The sequence below is a fragment of the Pan troglodytes genome, chromosome 13 (assembly GCF_028858775.2).
Source record: "Pan troglodytes isolate AG18354 chromosome 13, NHGRI_mPanTro3-v2.0_pri, whole genome shotgun sequence".
NCBI lineage: Eukaryota > Metazoa > Chordata > Mammalia > Primates > Hominidae > Pan > Pan troglodytes.
The window spans coordinates 101,482,169-101,501,744 of NC_072411.2; the positions used below are offsets into that span (position 1 = coordinate 101,482,169).

At 46.5% G+C, this 19,576-nt stretch overlaps 1 protein-coding gene across 3 annotated transcripts in view; it reads right to left on the reverse strand.

The window, feature by feature from the left end:
• Positions 1–19,576, reverse strand: part of SATB2 (SATB homeobox 2) — a 288,714-nt gene that overhangs the window by 195,797 nt on the left and 73,341 nt on the right. Inside the window, exon 1 of one of the 3 annotated variants that reach the window (XM_063791442.1) lies at positions 5,493–5,746. The exons of 1 other annotated variant lie outside the window; for it this stretch is intronic. The gene's annotated coding sequence lies outside the window, so the exon portion shown is untranslated. Of the gene's footprint in view, positions 1–3,767; positions 3,785–5,492; positions 5,747–19,576 lie in introns of those variants that run through there. One more of the 3 variants, XM_063791443.1, reaches the window with a different exon arrangement.

Sequence of the window (19,576 nt, forward strand, 5' to 3'; positions counted from 1 at the left end):
TCTTCTTGAAAACCAGTTCTTAATTGTAAGGAATTTTTCCACCTGGGAACCATGCCGTAATTTAAAAATATAAAAGACCTTTCATGAACAATAACTGCAAATAACCCATTTGTTAGTGTCTGCGGAGTTGCTGGCACCTATACAAAGTCTCTGAAATATAAAGGCAATCTAAGAATGTTTCTCTCCAACCATAGTGATATATACTTTTTTCGTTTTTGTTGTGTGGAAGTTAAAAACACTTTTAAAGTTACTTTTTAGAAAAGTGTTGTGCTAAAATTTACCTGAACTTAAATTCCTTATCAATGTTAGCCTAACGAAATGAAGAGTATTTCTGAATCAGATTATTGTTAGAGTCATATGCTAAATAGTAAAGGAAAAGAAATGGGAATTAAAGTTTGCAAACCAAGACCAGGGAAAAGTCGGCTCCAGAAGTTACCAGGAACCCACCCAAACCTGTGCACTCATATCTCCTGTATTTACATATTATAGACAACTTTTCCTTTCCACTTTTAGCTAGAAAAGTGGTGGGCTCCCCTTAGTTCGTCTCGTTTTATGCTGTAAGACCCAAAGTCTGCTGAAGGCTGCCCCTGCCAGGTAACTTCCGGAGACCCGGAGTTACTTGGAGACAGACCCGGCCCTTTGCACATTCCAAGTGAAGGACGTCTCGCGCATTCTTCCCAGAGCTACCACACACCTAACCTCTTCTGGACACCCAACAGCTGGGGCACTGGAGCACCTGACCCTACTCAAGATCATCCCCCAGCCCTTGCCGGCACTTAGGGACAGCAGAATCTGAGCTGTGGGTGTACATACTCCCCATTTTCTGCTTTCCCAGAGGATCACAGACAACTTTTCTTCCCATCTGCTCCCTGCTGGACTCCTGTGATCACCCATCATCCCCAGTTGTTGCTATCTCTGAGCTCTTGGTGACCAGCCCTTGTCCCCCAAGCTGACCAAGTTGAGAGAGTACTTGTCCTCCCAGCACTGTCTCTCAGCATCAGGAAGTTGAGATCAGTGGCAGGGAAAGATGGAAGGATTGGCAAGGAAAGTGCAGGGCCAAGTAGAGTAGCTCAGAGCCTCAGCAATGGGCACCTGTCCTCCCCCAAACAACCTGTGGTCTCTCCGGCTCCCTGCTTTTCCACCATTGGTCCCATCCTGGGCTACCAGCCTCCACTGAGCTGCTCTGGGAACTTAGGGTGTCTCACATTACTTCCCTGCTATGGCATATTTTGGTTTCAGTTGAGCTATTTTCTGAAGATGTGGATACTCCAGTTTTATTCTTTTTCTGTCTGTGTCTCAGTACTCTTTTCCTTTTTTAAGAATGTTCCCCAAGCCTGGCTTTTGCCAGACCCTGTGCCATCTCCCCAAGCTCTATTTACAAGAACAAGAAGTGATTTGTCTGTTTATAGCAGGTTTAATTAAGACAGTTATGCGCCGTGAACTCTTTGGGCCTCAATCAATGCACTTAGATTTGGAAAGTCAGATAGAATCACATCTTACACGTGCGGCCCCGGCTGGCCACCCAGGCTGAGGACAGAGCTATTGTTTTCTACATCAGCCTCACTGGAACTGGGCAAGTCCCCTGCAGAACTGGCCCCCCCCTGCTCCTCCCAAGAGACCTCAAGTCAGGTCTCCCGGCCAGACTCAGGCCTTCCTAATACAGGCGTGAAGGGCGGGACGCCCAGAGCCCTCCTGTTGGCCGGTGGCTAAGGAGCCAGGTGGATAACTTCTGCGGATTCGGCTTTCAGGCTGCTGGAGCTCTCCCCAGCCCGAGGCCTTAGCCCAGCGCAATCCCTTGTCCAGACCGGCCAGTTTCCGCGTGGCGAAAAAGGGGGAGGCAAGTGTGTCTTTTCCAAGGAGCTTTTATCCAACAGCCTCCCCTCCCCCCAACTCTCAGTCTTAGGTGCCGGGCTTCAGCCGAAGCGTTTTTCAAATTTGTCATCATTGGAAACCTCGGACAAGTGGAGTGTAAAATTTTGAGGGTTTCCAGGTAGGATCTGACTTCAGGCATTCAATGAAAGGGGAAGAGGGCTGAGGGCTGGGGAGAGAGACAGGCACAGAGGGCTCCCTGTAGTCGGCAGGAATTCCCTCCCTCTGCAGCCCAGCTGCACCCACTAGCACACACTAGTCTTGCCTTCTCCCGGCTTTGGAAGAATCCCCACCACATTCTTTAGCTCTCAGAAAGGAGAGGGCAGTCAGGTCAAGGTCTTTCAGCATCTCTACCACAATATACCTCTCCCAGCCCCCTCACCACCACCACGTTGGCCTAGGACACAGGACCCCGGAGCCTCAGTGACTGCAGCTTATGCCACCTAACGCAGAATGGGGTGTCCCTGCCTCCACTGCTCCTCTCGGTCTCAGCATCCAGGTCCTGAAACCCCTGCAATTCTGGCCTGGGAAGCCAGACTTGCCACCAACATCATGGTATCACCCATAATTGATCCACTCAGTTTTCAGTAGATGTGGAATCCAACAAGAGTAACACCAACCTCCACGCCCCACTCTTTTTTCTTTCTTTCTTTCTTTCTTTTTCTTTCTCTCTCTCTCTCTTTTTTTTTTTTTTTAAGAATCCAAGGCACTTGAAACATTCTGAGTGTGCCTGCAGTAGGGTCTCAGAGGAGTTGCTCTGAAAGCTGTTGAGAGCAGCCACCTTTGCTGTCACTGAGACCTTGGCAGGGTCAGCTCTGGTGGGCCGTGTGCACCCAGGCTCTGATGGCACCAGGATGGCTTCCTGCAACCCGGTAGGAGGACTGGGGTGGGTGGGTCCAGTATTTCGTTTCTTCCTCTTCCTTTTTTTTTTTTAATGTCCCTCTTTATTTCTATTGAAGACTAACCTCAGTATCAAAGGGTGCACTTGTTTGTCCTAAATGGCCTATAGCTCTTTCCTACTCTGCCACAGGACATTAGCTCTGGGAGCACCGCCTGGCAGGGCCTTCGCTTTGGGCCTAAGCATCCAACTGAGGCCCAGCAATTCCACCTGTGGGGAATCTTGCAGTGAGGTATTTGTGCATCAGGAGTGGGGAGTGAGGGAGAGAGAGCTGGGCTGGTGCAGTATCTACTCTCGCACCTCCTCCCTGAGCGGAGCTCCAGTATAGACTAAGTGAATGAATCCATGAATCAGCTCCATAGCGGAGGGGTAGAAGAAGCAGCCGTCTTCGTTAAATGGGCTGTTGGCAGTTGCGGCTGACTGCTCTACCCCTCGCAGGCCCGCCTCTGGGCAGGCCTGAGGTGGCCCTGGAGCCCCGCCAGCAGCCCCCGCCCCTCAGGCCGAGCTCTGGCCCTGGCAATCTCTGCACTTTGTCATCACGCCCGAGTATTTGACATTCGCAATTATCTGCAAATACCCTGATCGGTTTGTATATGAAACACTTTTTTTCCTGCCTTAAGGTTGGAATCTGGTAAGTTTCAGACAAGTGGTTGCAGGGGGAGATGACCCAGGGGACCGTGCGGGACCGGGCCGGTGAACCCGATTCTGCGAGGCGGGCGTCTCGAAGGGACTGGTCTGCGTGCCTCACCGGGTTCCCCAGCCTGGCTCCGAGGAAAGGCCGCGCGGAGGCGAGAAAGGGCCCACATCTCGAGTCTCCAGTCTCTCCTTGAAAAGAGCACCCCCTAATCCCGGAGGAAGGGAGGGTGAAGGAGGAGGGGAGAGCCCACTACAGGCAAGGCAGGAAGGTTAATCATCTTGTTAACCGGAAAGGGTGCTGCCCCGCCTGGCCGTCGTCACCGAGCGTGTCAGTCACCCGCTCTCGATTTCGCCGCAGAATTACCTGCTCAAAGAGCCATCCCAAGAAGCCCTCAGCTCCGAGGTCTTCCCGCCCGTCGTCTGCGGGAAGTAAACGGCGTCCTCCCTCCAAAGAAGTGGATGCCCCTTCGACTCTCCTCCGCCCCCCGGCGGTTCCTAAATCTAGGAAAGCCAGCCCCGGCATCGCTCAATACTCCTGCACCTCAGCTCTGGGATACCCGCCCAGTACAGACAGACCATCAACCAAAAAAGAAAAGAAGAAAAGAAAAGTGGTGGTGGGGGTGGGGGTGGGCAGGGAGCGTAAAGTAGCGAGATCACTTATTTGACTCTTCTGTTTTCTTAGGAACCTGATCCTAGCCCCCGGCAGAGCATAAGGGCCCGAGGCCAGGGACCTAGAGGCCGGACCAAGTTCGCGCGAGGTGTTCACAGCCTAGGCGCCCCGGGCTTGGCTTCGTACTCTGCAACAAGCCAAGCTCCCTTGCCACGAGTATATCAGCAACTTCAGAAATAAACACCAGCGAAACCCCTTCCCACATTAGCTTGTTGCTGTGCTACTGACACTGGGCTTAGTCGATGTTCACACCTATTACATTTTTCCGGAAAGTGGGAGGAGCAGGGGGTAGAGAAAGCTGTGTGTATTGAGGGAAGGGGAGATGTGTGCAACACCTTCCAGAAAAATGGGGAGGTAGTTTAGAAAGTTTTTCTCTGTAACAGCACAACTTCTGAGAAGGCAGAGAGAAGAAAGCAGACAGGAAACGAATCCCTTCCTCCTCTCCCCTTTACCCCCTTCCTTCACTCCCTAGACCAAGCTGGTCAGCCGGCTGGGAATCAAGATTGTGTGGCTGGGAAGACACCAGTCTCTGTGCTCGGGTTCAGCCCAGTCGGGCAAGAAAGTGTGGGCAGCTGGAGAAGGTCGTCACAGTCTCCCGTGGAATCTTGTTGCCTGAGAGTCCCATAACGGAAAGGGCTAAGACGACTCTTCCACACACAGGTCGCAGCCCCTGCCGCGGAGGATCCCCAGGAAGATGCTGGGGACGCTCTGAGCGACGGCCTTTCTTTACCCCCGACTCCCTGGAGCTTGGTCTGGGGATGCCAACTTGGGGCACGGAGGCGCCGGGCTGCTCCGAAGCTGGAGGGTTTCTGCTTGGGTCAGAGGGATCACGACCTCAGCAGAGCCAGGAGAGGTTGGGTGACACCCACTGCGTATTGCACTTGACTCAAAACTGCCCTCGGCCTGCGGAAGAGGCGAGGGCAAGAAGCCTGGTGGCGGGTCAAACCTTCACCCTATTATTTTCTATCATTTTTTATGCCCATATATTTGTTAAGTGTATGGCTGCTATACACCAACAGCTTATTCTACAAGAAGTGCCCCCGAGGAGGATTGGGTTAAGCTTTGCAAATTTGGCTTCCCAGGTAATGCGCTTCAGTATTCTGCTCCCGACTTACCCACCACACCAGTGGGTACCCGGAGCAGCACCCACTTGGCAGAGCTGATGACTGCTTGGGCCCAGCGGAGTGCGCATTGCGCTAACACGCGCACGGGAATTGCACCCTTGCCGGAGCCTCCGCACCGTGCGCCCTTCAAAGAGCTGGCGACCCCGCTCACGTGTAAGCAACCTCCCACTTTGAAACTAATTCGCACCCGGGTCTTTCACCCCAAAGGACTTTGCTGCGGACGCTGCTCTGACCCAAGACGCGGGAGAGAAGTCCCAAAGGCTACAGCCAGGGGCTGGGGGACTCCTCTGCTCACCTTAGTCCTTGATTTCGAAGGCCCCAATTAACTATCTGTTGTGTCAGAATCGGCGAGTGCAAAGTGGCTGCGCCCCGCTGACGCGCTCTCTCCTGGGTCCGGGTATCCCAGGGCATCCGGAGCTGGGGAGGGTTGTGCGGACTACCCAAGGCACGCGCAGATACCGGGCAGGGAAGAAGGGCTCCGTGTTCCAAGGATGGTCGTTTACCTCTCCTGAGATCAGCCCTGATCCCTTGGTAACTTAAGCGCCTCTGAACTCGGGGAGCGCTTGGTGGGGCGCCTCCCTGCATCCATCCCTACCCCTGGCTCCTTCCCAGGCCCAGCATCTTTCCCACCATTCTCACCCCCACCACCCCCACGGCCCCGCCCGTTTAGAGGCGTGCGGTGGGCACTTGGTTTACAGAACCGGCGTTTCAGATGTTTATTTGCAACTAATTTCTTGTGCTGGAAAATGCTTGTTACCCGGGCGGAGCGCTTCCGCTCTGCGCGGTCCGGCCCGGCGGGCGGTAGCTCGCTGATCCCTCCGGCGAAGCCTCCAAGGAGCGGGCGGCTGGGAGAGGTTGTGCCACCCGGGACCAAGCCATCGGCGCTGCTCCGGACTCCCGGTAGGGGGAGCCGCCGCGGGCGCCAGGCCGGATTGTGTTCTGGCCTCGGGGCGGCCCTGCTGCCAGCGGCCAGGACTCTCAGCACAGAGCTCGGGAGGACTCCACCTGCTCTCCAGATAAGGCGCCATGAGCAGAGAAGGGAACAGAGGGCCAAGCTCCCTCCTAATTCCCCGTTGTTGCAGAGCAAAGAAGATGGGGGAGAACTAATTATATTCTCTAGGTCTAAATATTGTTGAAAAATTTGTAGGTGAGATCACCTCCTTTGCCCATATCCATATATAATATATCCATTACATGTGTTTGCCCATATATATACGTATGCCATATGTAAATATGTACGAGTGTGTATGTATGTGTATAGCAGTGGTTTAGATTTAGTCTCAGTTCCACAAATTTTGAGCCCTTTTAATATTTTAGGTGACCTAATACCTTCTCACTGTATTTTCCAAGTCACTTATTTCCAAGAGTTTTAGGTGATCCCAGCATAGGAGCTGAGCAAAGGAGCTCAGATGAGACTTGCCAGTTTTGCTGCAGTAATGTCAGCAAAAGAGTCTCTCTCTTTCTGACTCTATAGACTTAAGTAAGGGTTTGCAGGCTTTCATTTTAAGGTATGACTGATGTTTAGAGAACAAGACTAAACCAAGGTCAAGGGGAAAACAGTTAGACTGTGAACCTGCAGACCACTCCACTGCACCCAGTGTGGCCGTACACCTGTGCTGAACGGCCAGAGACTTCCTGGTCAATACTCCCACAGATAAAAGACTGCAGGCTCTGCTTATACACAAATCCATCTTTCACTGGGAACCCACAACTCATAACAACTCTCCTAATGCCAAGTCATCAAGGCCTCTTGAAAGAGAATCATAAAAAACAAAGAATTTCAAACTTGGAAGGAAACCTAAAGTTTACTGGTGAGGAGCTTGAACTGAGTAGAAGCAAAGAATCATACTCCAGATGAGAAACACCCCATGCACTGAGCTGAGACTGGAACTCTCCTCTTCTGACTCTCAGTCCAGTAAGTTTGACTACACAGCACTCATTATCATTGTGATTATTATGTTCCCACATATTTTGTCGTTCTTAGTTAGGCATACTCCTTTAACACTATTGTAATAAAAGCAAAATCTGGAAGATCTTTAAGAGTGTAGCAGTTGCTTCCAAGGGAGGCTGAATTTTAGGAATGAAGTTACATATAACATTGACATATCTGGGGGAAAGACTAGAAAAATATAGTTTCATTGCTTTTTTGTGTGTTTTTGTTCTTGTTTGAGATGGAGTGTCACTCTGTCACCCAGGCTGGAGTGCGATTGTGCTATCTTGGCTCACTGCAACCTCTGCCTCCCGGGTTCAAGCGATTCTCCTGCCTCAGCCTCCTGAGTAGCTGGGACTACAGACGCCTGCCACCATGCCCAGCTAATTTTTGCATTTTTAGTAGAGATGGAGTTTCACCATATTGGCCAGGCTGGTCTCGAACTCCTGACCTCAGGTGATCCACCTGCCTCGACCTCTGAAAGTGTGGGATTAGAGGCGTGAGCCACCACGCCTGGCCAGTTTTATTGTTTTATCCCTGTTTAATAATGTTGGATATATGAGGCCAGGCACAGTGGCTCACGTCTATAATCCCTGCACTTTGGGAGGCCAAGGCAGGTGGATCACTTGAGGCCAGGAGTTTAAGACAAGCTGGTCAACATGGTGAAACCCCGTCTCTGTCTCTGCCAAAAATACAAAAATTAGCCAGGCGTGGTGGGGGGCACCTGCAATCCCAGCTACTCAGGAGGTTGTGGCAGAAGAATTGCTTGAAGGGGGAGTTGCAATTAGATTGTGCCACTGCACTCCAGTCTAGGCAATAGAGCAAGATCCTGTCTCAAAGCAAAACAAAAAATATTGGATATATGCAAATATGTGATTAAATGAATGAATATACAAACAAAACAATGAAAAAGGTGGGATTGTTGGTATTATAAAAGCATTCTCCCAAGTTGTGTATTTTTTCTCCAAAAACCAGACCTAACTTAGTCCTTAATTTAAGTGTTTGTTTATAGATTTTTAAATATCACATTTTGGTGTCATTTTTAAGAACCAACAGGAAGGAATTTCTAAAATAAGATTTGAAAAAAAAATCTAATAAAAAATTGATTTAGCAAAAGTAGGGAAATTTTTTTGAATGGAATATTATAGGATAAGCCCAAAATATACCACCCACTGACTTTATCATAAATCCTGGGATATAAATGATATTTTATCATCCTTTCTATAATTATCCCCTTTTTGTTTTTTGATAGGATCAAAACAAAAATTACTATTTACAAGGTCAATTCACTATTCCTTTTTGTATTCTTGTTCACAAAGGCAGAGATACATTAACAAATGAAAGTGTCTCAGTCTTTTTCCGTAACTAATGTCCAATCTTTAGCAAATGGTGCTGTGATGTCATTGAAATGGGTATTGGACAAAGTACCAATTGATTTATTGATTTCCCTTCTTCAAAGTCGTTTGGGAATTGAGGAGAAGAATGAAAGGCATAGGCTGGCTGAGATGTGCAATACTTATTCTATCACACGCAGACACACAAAAATTACATTTGGCTGATAAAATTGACAATTCAGAAGCATTGCTTACAGAAATTCATAATGAGATGACATTGAGGCCACTCAGTTGATCAACCTGCCTTTTCTTCTCCTTATCATTTTATTTACTCTTCAAATTTAAGCCTTTTAGAAGTCAAAAAGCAGCAGGTTTTCAGTTAGCCTACAAGGGGAGCGTGAGGAAAAGAGGAACGTCACAGGAAAGGAAATGGTGTATGTACTGTTGCTTTCAAACACAGGACCCCATAAACTCTGCTCTGGGGTCCTATAAGCACAGTAGTATCTCTAAGACTGACACTTGCTGGGAATCTCACAAGGGGTCTTCTGTGGTCCATGGACTGGTATGACTTCTCACCTTGGGTGGAGCAGGGAGTCTCTGAGAGTGTCCTGTGGGCTAAACCTGTGATGGTTCACAGCAGACCCATGACAATAAAGAAAGTAAGGCTGCTCTGATTGTCTTAGGTTTTTTAGGAGAGGGTTTCAAAACAGGGCTCCTTTCAGCCTCAATCACTGAACCGGTTTTTGAGAAGAAAGACTTTTAATCCAAGTCCTGTTAAAAATGCCAACTAAACTGCCCGGAGAAACTCCACATTGTAACATCTGCCTAGGAATTACCACACACAACAGTATCTACAGCGAAGCAGAAAATATATGAATAAAAACAAACCTCGGACTTCCTCTCCCTTGTATGGGTGAGCTGCCTTGAGTAACAGGGAAGATTTACTGTAAGGCACAATTGCATGCTAGCTACTTTGTTTTTCCTGCTCCCTTTCCCCACTTCAAGAAGATTGGAATATTTTTGACTTCCAAGCTTTCTATCCATTTATCTCAATTCTCTAGGCTTAGCACCATCATTTAGAAAATCCCTGCTCAGCCGGGTGTGGTGGCTCATGCCTGTAATTCTAGCATTTTGGGAAGCTGAGGCGGGTGGATCACCTAAGGTCAGGAATTCGAGACCAGTCTGGTCAACCTAGTGCAACCCAGTCTCTACTAAAAATACAAAAAATTAGCCGGGCGTGGTGGCGGGTGACTGTAATCCCAGCTACTCAGGAGAATCTCTTGAACCGAGGAGGCAGAGGTTGCAGTGAGCCAAGATCGCGCCATTGCACTCCAGCCTGGGCAACAAGAGTGAAACTCTGTCTCAATTAAAAAAAAAGAAAAAAAGAAAATCCCTGCTTACCAATGATGCTTGACTTTTCTATGCTTGTGTGTGCTGGAGTAGGGGGAAGGGTATGGTGAAGAGAGGTTCTCCCCTCCTCAGAGCATATGGTTCATTTTGCCCACTCTTGAGCCTGGATTGCAGGCTCTTGCTATCCGAGGAGAAACTAGATGGGGAATGCCCTGGAAGAATGATCTGGAACACTGCCTACCTACCCCCCATACATCCCTCCCCAGCCCCTCTCCACTGCCCAATCCTCCCTTCCCAGGCTGGTGTTGAAAATGTTGGATAGGGAAGTGTGATGGAGAAAGAAGAACTATGCTCACCTTTAAGAAGGTTATGTGGAGCTGATGAAAGAAATGACTCTCTTTTTAAAAGACTGCTTTCATTTAGGCCAGGTGCAGTGGCTTATACCTATAATCCCAGCACTTTGGGAGGCCAAGGTGGGAGGATCACTTGAGGCCAGAATTTTCAGACCAGCCTGGCCAACATGGTGAGACCCCATCTCCACTAAAAATACAAAAATTAGCCAGGCATAGTGGCACATGCCTGTAATCCCAGCGACTTGGGAGGCTGAGGCATGAGAATCACTTTACCGGGGAGGCGGAGGTTGCAGTGAGCCAAGATCATGCCACTGCACTCCAGCCTGGGTGACAGAGCAAGACTCTGTCTCAAAAAAAAAAAAAAATATTATTTAAACAATAGTATCCATCTTCCCACAATTACTATTAAAGATTCTTAAAATTTCTGGAAATATTGAAGGAAATGAATTATGCTTTAAGATTTTAAACCTACAGAGTAAGTTAATTCTGTCTTTGCCATTTACTAGCTGTGTAAACTTGGAGAGATCAGCTTGAGACTCTCTGAGCCTCATTTTTTTAATCTGTCAAATGGGTCTCAGAAAATTGTGAGGATTAAATGAAATATTACCTGTAAGTTGTTTAGAACAGTTCTTGGAACATAGTAAAAACTCAGAAAGTGTTCAGTAAAATGTTGAGTATATTATTGTGATGTGGGAATTGCTGATCCAGTTGACTCAATTCACACTGCAAATTACTGGATTTGAATAAGGAGATGAAGATTGAGTCACATTGTTCTCTTTGATCCATTTTCTTTTAGACAACATCACTCAAACAACCCTATTACTTCAGTAGCAATGAACTGTCTCTGGATTTTATTAAGCATCTCACTAGTTCCTTTTCTTCAGCTGTATGGCACCCTGTCTTCCTGTATACCAGAGGCTCCTCAGCTGGGTTAGGTGAGCCAACGTTACCAGGAGTATATGCTGAGAGGCCATTTCAAAGTCTTTCATAGAAGGCTGTGCTTGGGCAAGTAGAACTTTTCATCATACAGTCCCAGAGATGTGAAGTTATCAAGGTCAGAGAAGAGGAAAAGAGACTCAGAGAAACTGTGTTCTCTAGTCTTTCATTCAGGAACAAATGGTGTCGTACCAAATGGGTGAAAAGATCCCAGGCTTACTCTAAGAAACATCTCTCTCTTCTGAATTAAACTTGCACAGTGGCTAACAGTGTTTTGTTTGGTGTTGACAAAGTAATAAAACATTACCGTTTCTCTTTCTCTACGATGATGTGGTTTTATGAAAGAAAATGGTTACACCTTGTTGAGTTGGGCAATATTCTCCATCCAGTTTATAAATTCCTATGCTGTTCTTACTGTAGTCAGCTTTTTCTCTGGGCTGTGTTCTTTTTGCTACACTGAGAGCCCAAGTAGCCCCAGGAGGGGGCAGTGACAAAGCTGAGATGTCCAGGAATGAGAATACCAAGTCATTCTGCCCACTTACCTGCAAGACCAAATGAAAATCCAGGGGGTTCTGCATGAAGACTCAAAAGAGCTGCCCCTCCAGCTTTTCACAAAAGCAGAACAGATTGTAGGAAGTAACAGCTAAAGGCCCACTGCCTCCGTCCTGTGGCTTTGTGTCTCTTTTCAGATGATTTCTCAAAGTCCACACACTAAGTCAAGTCCTCTGTCAGCAGGCCTACTAGTGCCTTTGACTTCAGAGGTAAATTATTAAAATGCAAAGAGTTGTCAGGCCCAAAAAGAGAATGTCAGAAGAAAAGCACCCAAGATGCTGCTCTGTCTGGTTTTCTCTTTGATTCAATGTTGTGTTCTTTGTGAACTCTGCCTCCATATTTACATTGGTTTAAAACATTCCAACAATAAAATTTCAGTGACCTTGCAGACTGTGTTCCCTCCCACAAACCAAACAAAAATTGATTGCCTTTTAGCAATCAATACTCTTTGGCAGCTTAAGAGGAGATGCTGTGCTGGGAACCCTTGTCCCACTTCAGTCAGCTGGGCTGTTATAACCTAAGCAGAACCAAGGAGCCTGAGGTAGCAACTTTCTTGCTCTTTCCCTCCCCATCGTACAAAACAGCCATTCATTTTTATCACTTCTGTGGATATTTTCAGTCCTAGGAAAGGGAGACAGGACAGAAAAAGGGGATGGCTCTGGATAATAGCCACCCAACTTAATTGACTGAAAGGTGCAGGCTTCTGCTGATATTAGAGACTTCACAGATCCAATTTAATTCAACAGCTATACTGAGAAGCTACTGGTTTATTCATTTATTACTCAGCTGTCTTTTATCTTTTTTTTTTTTTTTTTTCTGAGACAGAGTCTCGCTTTGTCGCCCAGGCTGGAGTGCAATGGCACAATCTCAGCTCACTGCAACCTCTGCCTCCCGGGTTCAAGTGATTCTCCTGCCTCAGCCTCCCACGTAGCTGGGATTACAGGCACCCACCACCACACCCGGCTAATTTTTGTATTTTTAGTAGAGACGGGGTTTCACCATGTTGGCCAGGCTGGTCTCGAACTCCTGACCTCAAATGATCTGCCTGCCTCAGCCTCCCAAACTGTTGGGATAACAGGCGTGAACCACTGCGCCCAGCTTGTCTTTTATCTTAAGAAATAATGAAAACAACTACAAAAGTGATAGCTATGAATTTTCCTAGGCACTTTACATGTGTTATCTCACTTAATCCTCACAACAATACTATGAGTTAGGTACTATTATCATCTACATTTTCCTTCTAAAAGTGAGTTTAGAGAGGTTAGATAATTAGCACAAGGTCACACTGCTAATTAGGAACGGGGCTTAACTAAGATCGGAGCTACTCATAGTTTCCTTCTATCTGGTTCTGTCATTAGCATAACAGTGAGAAGTCAAAGAAGGGTTTTTAAGTTCATGGCCTTTTCTAAAGGCACAATTTAGCAATCATTTTGAAATACCTTTGCCAGCCAGGAGCTGCCCCAGGCACATTAAAAAATACAACATTGCACCCTCTCAGGGTTTACAATCTATGGTCAACTATTATTTGGATCACATCCTGCTAGATCACACAGATAATGGACAAAATACATGAGTAAACTAAACAGAGGTTTTATAGCCGTATGTACAATGACAAAAGTTCGTATTTTTTGTGACAATTGCAGAGGATTAGCATATTTAAAAGTCCAGGCCATAGAGGAGGTGGGCTTTCTAACCCACTGATGAAATTTGGGAGGCCGGGCACCACAGCTCAAGCCAGTAATCCCAGCACTTTGGGAGACTACGGTGGGTGGGTCACCTGAAGTCGGGAGTTCAAGACCAGCCTGATCAATATGATGAAACCCCGTCTCTACTAAAAATACAAATTAGTTGGGTGTGGTGGCATGCGCCTGTCATCCCAGCTACTCGGGAGGCTGAGACATGAGAATCGCTTGAACCCAGGAGGCAGAGGTTGTGGTGAGCCAAGATTGCACCATTGCACTCCAGCCTGGGAAACAAGAGTGAAACTCTGTCTCGAAAAAAAAAAAAAGAAAGAAAAAGAAAAAGAAATGTGAGGCCTGTTCCATGGAGAAAAGGGTACCTCCAATGCTGATGAAAATAAGACAAATGAACAGAGCTGTCCACAATAATAGGGGAAGAAACCTGGTATAGACAATGAGGTTCACAGTTTGTTAAGGACAGAAGATGGAGCAGTGATGAGAACAGTCAACAAGAGTCACACGGAGAGTGGTTGGTTGGCAAGTTAGGGCAAAGTTGACGTTTCTCAAGGCTACACAGTCAGCTTGTTACTGACACCCAAGTCCCCCTATTAGTTTTCTATTCCTTTGTATTTATGATCACCATCCCTATAAAATCTTCCTACAAATATCTGTGAGAAGGATGACACAGTGGTCTGACACATGTTAAGTCATCTAGCAAAGATGTAAATAAAGTTCTCAAAATATAATTATCAATGGAATATCTATTATATGTTTAGAATTATGCCAGATGGTGTGAGGAAAGCAAGGAATTTACAAGATCTCACCCTTGTCCTCAAATAACTTGGAATTTATTTAGGATACAAGATTCACACCAATAAAATAGTTGGCAACAACTAAAATGACATAATCAATTTTCCAAGGGATGTGGTACAGACATAAATAAAATGTCATAGATGTGACAGATAAGCTTAAGAATTAATATGCTCCACACTGGGCACAGTGGCTCACACCTGTAATCCCAGCAATTTGGGAGGCTCATGCAGGCAGATCACTTGAGGTCAGGAGTTCAAGACCAGCCTGGCCAACATGGTGAAACCCCGTCTCTACTAAAACTACAAAAATGAGCCGGGTATTGTGACAGACACCTGTAATCCCAGCCACTCAGGAGGCTGAGACAGGAGAATCTTTTGAACCTGCGAGGTGGAGGTTGCAGGGAGCCGAGATTGTGCCAGTGCACTCTAGCCTGGGCAACAGAACAAGAATCTGTCTCAAAAAAAAAAAAAGAAAAAAAAACTAATATGGTCCAGGAAGGTGAGATCCGGAAAAATGGCTGCGACTTAAGTAAGTTGTGAGGGCCAGGATTGACAAGAGCAGAAGCTGGGTGCTGTAAGCAAACTATCCAGGCTTTCCTTCAGAGTCCAGGATAAAGGGCTGGGGAAGAGCACATTTGAGAGTTAGAGTAGGACTGTTTATGGAGGCTTCAAATGCTACCCAAAACATTTAGACTTGTCAGAAAAGAACCTAGAGCCAAAGTAGCTCCTGTCTGTGTCTCCTATCCCCCAACTTTTGAGGCATTGAAAACTGACTTCATTTGTTCATTCTTCCGAAAGTCATACATACTTATTGTACAAGCATTTAAAAATACAGTAAGAAAAATGAAAACATCAGCTCCAACAAAAAATAAAAAAAGAAATATAATACAACTCTAATAACTACTTGGTGCATTCTGAAGTAAAGAAGGCTCACAATGAAAAGGATTTGGGGAATTATTGTGGCAATAATATGCAGCTTCGAGGAACAAAAGGTGAGTGGCAAGGAGACAAGTTACCAGCAAGATAGGCAGCAAGATAAGCCTGTGAGAATCCTGAGAGCCAGGCCCAGTAGCAGTGGGAACAGGGAGGAAAGGCTGGATCTGAGAGATCTTCAAGAGGACGGCAACACCAGGCATTCTCTTCTGATAACTGCATTGCACAGAGTCCTCCCAGCCTATTGGAGTCCTTACCCCTGGGCATAGGAATCAGAATCTTTGCCTGGGTTTACCTCTCCCATTTGTTTTCTTTCAGAGCCTGAATTACCTAGTGTCTCAGAAACTGTTCTGATCCCAGTAAAATATCCCCAAAGTATGTCCAGAGAGTACTAAAGTTCTAGAAATTACTATCTGCATAAGAGATACTGGAAACTGTTTTTCAGCTTTTCAGAAACACTTTCATGGATTCAGACTCTTGGACTGACTTCCTGAAGTCTTTCAAACTGAGCAGGTGTAGAGGGTGCTCCTGGGTTAGCTATGTGCTGGATGGGCATCTCCTTCAGGGAAGAGAATGTAGCCCCCAAATGGTCAAAACAGGATCCACATTTCATAATTCACCACAGCACTTCAATGTTTGCTCTCTCCGTCTCCACTGGCAAATCACTTTTCTCAGTTGCTTCATGGTTCTCACACTCATTTTCCAGCTCTGTTTTGCAGTAGCAATTCTTTATCATACTCTTTGGCAGCTTAAGGGGAGATACCATGCTGGAAACCCTTGTCCCACTTCAGCCAACTGGGCTATTATAAACTAAAGCAGAACCAAGGAGCCTGAGGTAGCAACTTTCTTGCTCTTTCCCTCCCCTCCCGCAAAATAGCTATGGCAAAGACTCCAATAGGCTGGGAGGACTCTGTGCAATGCAGTTATCGGAAGAGAATGCTTGGTGTTTTTATCACTTCTGTGGATATTTTCAGTCCTAGGAAAGGGAAAAGGAGCAGAAAAAGGGGATGGCTGTCTATAACCACCAGCAACTTCTCTGTCTCTAAAATTATCTTTTTTTTTTCTTTTTCTTTTTTTTTGAGATGGCGTCTCGCTCTGTCACCCAGGCTGGAGTGCAGTGGCGCGATCTCAGCTCACTACAACTTCTGCCTCGTGGGTTCAAGCAATTCTCCTGCCTCAGCCTCCCCGACTAGCTGGGGATTACAGGCATGTACCACCACACCCGGCTAATTTTGGTATTTTTAGTAGAGACAGGGTTTCACCATGTTGGCCGAGCTGGTCTCGAACTCCTGACCTCAGGTGATCCTCCTGCCTCGGCCTCCCAAAGTGCTGGGATTACAGGTGTGAGCCACTGTGCCCAGCCTCTACATTACTTTTGAATCACAACAAATAATGAAACTGTTTAAAGAGAAGATACTTTTCCAGGCAATGTATTTTTTGGTGTGGTGAAAAGTGTGGATAGATCTTCAGAAATACATAACACCACTTATATTAAGAGTAGCTCTCATTGCTATAATAGTAAGAAGCTTGTGACCAACTTCAGGTTCTCAATATTGTTCTCAGGTCTTCATCAGGTCACATGACTTCCCAGTGGAGGAAGACTATATTTCCCAGCTCCCCTTGCAGCTAAGTGATAAGTTTTGGCCAATTAAATGATATAAGTGATGGGTGCTACTCTTAGTCTTAATTTTAAAATAAGGCCAGTACTTTGGGAGGCTGACGTCGGTGGACCATGAGGTCAGGAGATCGAGACCATCCTGGCCAACATAGTGAAAACCCGTCTGTACTAAAAATACAAAAATTAGCTGGGCATGGTGGCGGGCAACTGTAATCCCAGCTACTCAGGAGGTCGAGGCAGGAGAATCGCTTGAACCCAGGAGACAGAGGTTGCAGTGAGCCAAGATTGCGCCACTGCACTCCAGCCTGGCAACAGGGCAAGACTCCATCTAAAACATTAAAATAAAATTAGAAAAAAAAAATCAAGCGTGCACCTTCTTGAACTATTTGTCTGCCTGAAAAAAAATAACAATTTAAGAAGCCACTTTGAACGTGCGAAGAGACTCAACTGTTTTTTTTGTTGGTTTTTTTTTTTTTTGGTTTTTTTTTGAGACGGAGTCTTGCTGTGTCACCCAGGCTAGTTGTGTGTCCACAAATGAGAGGTTGCAGTGAGACTGACCTCAGCTCACTGCAACCTCTGCCTCCAGGTTCAAGCGATTCTCCTGCCTCAGCCTCCCGTGTAGCCGGGACTACAGGTGCCCACCAACACGCCTGGCTAATTTTTGTATTTTTAGTAGAGATGGGGTTTCACCATGTTGGCCAAGCTGGTCTCGAACTCCTGACCTCAGGTGATCCACCCTCCTCGGCCTCCCAAAGTGCTGGGGTTAGAGGCATGAGCCACCGCGCCCGGCCAAGACTCAATCATTGAAGAAGGCAGACTGTCCCACCAGAAAAACAAGCTCCTATCCTGCTTAAGCCACTCGGCTTAGGAGTCCTTCTGTAGCCCAACTAGTTTAATCATATTTTATATGTAGGGAAATTGTGAAGTCAAATAAACCTACTGTCATTCATTCCATCATTGTATAATTCATACAGTCTTTCATGAAGATATTATAGCAGAACTAATAATAGGTATGCAGAGACTTGAGTGGGATTGAGGGAGGCCGCACGGTCTAAAAATTGAATTGTGATCTGGAAATCAGAAAAGCTGAGTTCTAATTATAATAGTAGTTATCACTTATTGAATGTTTACTATTAGTAGGTAATTTGTAAATGTTTCACATTTATTATCCCACCAAATCCTCACAGCAACCTTTAGAGGGATATACTTTCTTTTCCCATTTTACAGATGAGGAAAATGAGATCAGAAAAGTTAAATAACTTACTCAAAGTCACAGGACAAATAATTGTCAGAACCCAAATTTGAAGCCAGATCTGATTTCATCACTTGTATTCTTTTTTTTTTTTTTTTTTTTTTTTTGAGACGGGGTCTCATTCTGTTACCCAGGCTGGAGTGCAAGTGGTATGATCTCTGCTCACTGCAACCTCTGCCCCCCGGGTTCATGCCATTCTCCTGCCTCAGCCTCCCAAGTAGCTTGGACTACAGTCACCTGCCACCTCCACACCCGGCTAATTTTTTGTATTTTTAGTAGAGATGGGGTTTCACTGTGTTAGCCAGGATGGTCTCGATCTCCTGACCTCATGATCTGCCCGCCTTGGCCTCCCAAAGTGCTGGAATTACAGGCATGAGCCACCGCGCCTGGACTTTAAAAAAAATTTTTTTTGAGACAGTCTTGCTCTGTCACCCAAGCTGGGGTGTGGTAGTATGTCAGCTTACTGCAGCCTCCACCTTCTGATCTCAAGTGATTCTCAGCCTGTAGTCACAGCCTGCTGAGTAGCTGTGACTACAGGCATGTGCCACCAGACCTGGTTAGTTTTTTTATTTTTGGTAGAGATGGGGTTTCATCATGTTGGCCAGGCTTGTCTCGAACTCCCGACCTCAGGTGATCTGCCCACCTCAGCCCCCCAAAGTGCTGGGATTCCAGGTGTGAGCCACCAGGCCCAGCCATCTCCTGTTTTTTGTCTTTTTTTTTTTTTTTTCTTGAGACAGAGTCTCACTTTTTCACCCAGGCTAGAGTGCAGTGGCATAATCTCAGCTCACTGCATCTTCCACCTCCCAGGTTCAAGCAATTCTCCTGCCTCAGCCTCCTGAGTGTCTGGAATTACAGGTGCTCACCACCACACCCAGCTGATTTTCGTATTTTTAGTAGGCATGGGGTTTCATAATGTTGGCCAGGCTGGTCTCGAACACCTGACCTCAGGCAATCTGCCCATCTCAGCCTCCCAAAGTGCTGGGATTACAGGCGTGAGTCACCTTGCCCAGCCCCATCACCTGTATTCTTGACCATGATATTGACACGTCCCTACTAGCTGTGTGACCTTTGGTAAGTATTCTCCCTTCCCTGGATCTCATTTTCCTTCTTTAGGAAGTGAAAGCATTTGATGGAAACATCCCTTGGGTCCACTTTGACTCTGTCACTCTGTCGAATGGTTCTAAGTTTGTCTGTGCAATGATTTGCTGGGAGCTAGGCAAGTTGCTGAACCTATTTTTACAACATATTCATGTCAGAAATCATGGTAATCTCTAAATACAACACAAAAGTGTGGCCAAGAACAATTGGCATCTGTGGCATTGATGTAGAGATCATTGCTACCATTTTCCCCAGGCCTTTGATTTCCTAACTTCTCTGTCTCACATTCCCTGCTTGTTCATGGCTGCCATTTCAAGACTTAAACAAATAATGGAAACTGAGGAAATTTGCTCCGGACCATCTAACATTTCCAGATCGCACTACACCCCCCAGGTGTATCCAGGCTTCTGCTTCTATCATGGTCACCATCATCATCACTCTGCTGATGGGAAAGCTCTAACAACCATTCCTTTCTTAGGTTTCTTCCTCTTCCAGTGATCCATCTCCGCAAAGTGGACAGGTCTGGCACCCA